We start from the raw sequence: 3127 nt of genomic DNA, 5'->3' as shown, positions 1-3127 counted from the left end.
GGTTTATTTTTGCACGGTTAAACAGTCTGAATGACCAGCCCACAGTCTTAGGTAGTCTTATAATTATAAGTTCTGCTCATCAAAATGATGTTACTGTTGTGAGAAGAAAGTCCTGCCAGAGAAATTACATTAATGAAAACAAGATGAAGAGTGATTTGCTGGGACTGCAGATTACAGAGCAGTTCTCAGTGGGCAGTCCCCCGGTCTCTTGAAGCAAAGGGAACCAAGAGTTAAAAATACGCTAGGAAAATCAGATGCACCTGCAATGCACTCTCACATAGAGGCCAACCTGTACACTAGTCACATCTGTGCTGTGCAAATGAGAGAGAATTAAATTCAGGGCTCAAATCTGGTCCATCTTCTCACTTCCTCTTCTTTGTGGAATATAACTTTTCTTCAAGTGGGACCGGGACAATCCTGTCACACTCTTTTATTTCCTGGGTCAGAGGATGTTTTACAGTATTTGGTCTAATCGCATCAGTGTCACGAGCCAAGTGCTCCATCATGCTTTCAACAGCTGTTGTTGGTGCATAAAAATCCACCAAGAAATACCTGCCTTGGGCGGCACCTGTGACTCAAAGGAATAGGGCACTGGTCCCATATGCCAGAGGTGGCGGGTTCAAACCCAGCCCCGGCCAAAAACTGCAAGAAAAGAAAAGAAATACCTGCCTTGAGTATGCCGCTGGTGGAGATCTTATATGGCAGTGCGTGTTCGCCCAGGTTTTCTAGGCCCCTTAGTACTGCTCCTCTTTCCATCAGGGCTTCTAGGTACATTTCAAAGCAGCAGCAGTCTCTGGCCACTGCAATGGCTTTCAGGATCAAAGTCAGCTCATAGTGAGCATACCATAATGTGGACCTAGCTGGCTCCCGGGATGCTGATTGGCAGGACAGAGGAGACTGACAGGACCGGGTGGTGGCTGGACAGCGCAGTGAAAGCCTGCACTGGTTATGTTTATAGTTTTATTTTCTATGTTTGGGTTATTAATCTTTTAAACTATAGTATACAAATTCATATAGATTATCACTTAATGCAGTGTCTACATATATGGTCAAATTGGAAAAATGCAGCTATGCTTTTAGTAGTGAAGAGATGCTGCTGGGCCTAATAGCATATTATTTAACTGACACTTTATTTTCTGTCAGAAACGTGATTCTGGACTGTTATGATTATATATCATATGTAAACAGTATTTGGAGTATTTTGGATTTCTTTTTTTTTTTTTGGAGGCAGAGACTCATTATGTCACCCTCAGTAGAGTGCTGTGGCGTCACAGCTCATAGCAACCTCAAACTCTTAGGCCCAAGCGATTCTCTTGCCTAAGCCTCCCAAGTAGCTGGGATTACAGGTGCCCACCACGATGCCTAGCTATTTTTTTGTTGTAGTTGTCACTGTTGTTTAGCTGGCCTGAGTGGGGTTTGAACCCACTAGCCTTACTGTATGTGGCCGGTGCCCTAACCACTGGGCTATAGGTGCCGCCCCCAGTGCACCTTTTTATATATGAGCTCATTTCTATTACTAGTACAGGATTGGCTCAGTTGTCCTTTTAGCCCTATAGAAAAATAATCTGAGTTAGTCAGATGAATTTTTAAAAGTGAGAAGTTGAAGCTTTTAAATATGTATTGTTAATATGGATAGGAAGCCATTTACTTGGCATGAGTGGAAGGATCATGGATGGGTCTTGTCCGCACATTATACTTTCCTTTTAATCCGGTTGCTTAGAGTTCTCATTGTTGGAATTCATTCCATTAGATTAAAGTAGATTTGGATTCCCTCATTTAAAATGAGAATATTCATGGAGGAATATTCTTTATTATGAGGTTATTAACACTTTATTTTTGTCAATTAGCTGATTGTCATTTTAAAAATCAGAGATTAGCACCTGCACTCAGCTTTTTGGGAAGAATACAGTACATATTTCTTTTCTTGAGGAAGGTGAGGGGTATGTTTGAGAAATGTCGGCTTGTGGTGGTTAGTCACAGGGAGGTTCATGTGAGGATTCTCTAGAGCAGCGGTTCTCAACCTGTGGGTCAAGACCCCTTTTGGGGCCACTGTCACAGAGGTCGCCTAAATACATCCTGCATATCAGATATTTACATTATGATTCATAACAGTAGCAAAATTAGTTATGAAATGGCAATGAAAATAATTTTATGATTGGGAGTTACCACAACATGAGGAACTGTATTAAAGGGTTGTAGCATTAGGAAGGTTGTGAACCACTGTTCTAGAGGCTAAAGATAGGTTGTATTCTCCTGCCTCTTGATGGCTTCCTGTCACTGAGAGTTGGTAATGACACTGGATAATTCTGCCTAGGACCCACTGGGCTTGATTAATAATTGGACCAGAGGGAGTGTCTCTCTTTTTTTTTTTAACTGTTTTATCTCTTGTTTAGTGTTCCTATTTGAACCCTAAACCCTTCTTATAGCAAATCAAGCATGAAATGCAAGGGACAATACAAAATCCCTGATCACATAGGAAATTACTTTTTAAAGATTAACAAATAGTATATAATCATAGTTAAAAAAAAAAAATCCAGCCCTGTGTTGTAATAGTGTGGCAGATCAAGTCCCATCTTTCTGTGCTCCATGGGTCGTAACTATTTAGTTTTTCCTACCAGAAATGTTCTATACATACACACACTTACATATATCATACATTTAATATGTATTGTGTTTCAAAACTGTATGTTTAGTATGACCCATTATCTTTAAGTGCATAGACATTGGGGAGTGTATGTGTGTATGTACACTGTGTCTGTGCTCTTAAAGCCATAACTAAGTGGGATCATACTAAACGCAGTTTTGCAAGTTAAGCTTCTTAACTTGATACTATTTTAGAAATATTTCTGTGTTGACTGCTAGAGCTTCTCTGTTGTGTTTATTTTTTATTTGTTTGTTTATTTTTGTTTTTGGTGGTTGGTAAATACTCCATTTTTATTCCCCATTGAAGGACCTTTAAATTCATATTTTTGTGATTTTAAGCCATGCTGCAGTGTACTTCCTTGTGCATGTAATTGTATTCTGTGAGCATTGGCCATACGATGTGTATGCACAAGGAAAGTTACTGGTTCACCAGGTTTGTGCACATTTAAACATATATTGCCAAATTGTCTTCCAAAAAGTAAGC

This window comes from Otolemur garnettii, unplaced genomic scaffold, assembly GCF_000181295.1.
Source record: "Otolemur garnettii isolate 467f Iridium unplaced genomic scaffold, OtoGar3 scaffold00180, whole genome shotgun sequence".
NCBI lineage: Eukaryota > Metazoa > Chordata > Mammalia > Primates > Galagidae > Otolemur > Otolemur garnettii.
This window is presented reverse-complemented; position numbering follows the sequence as displayed.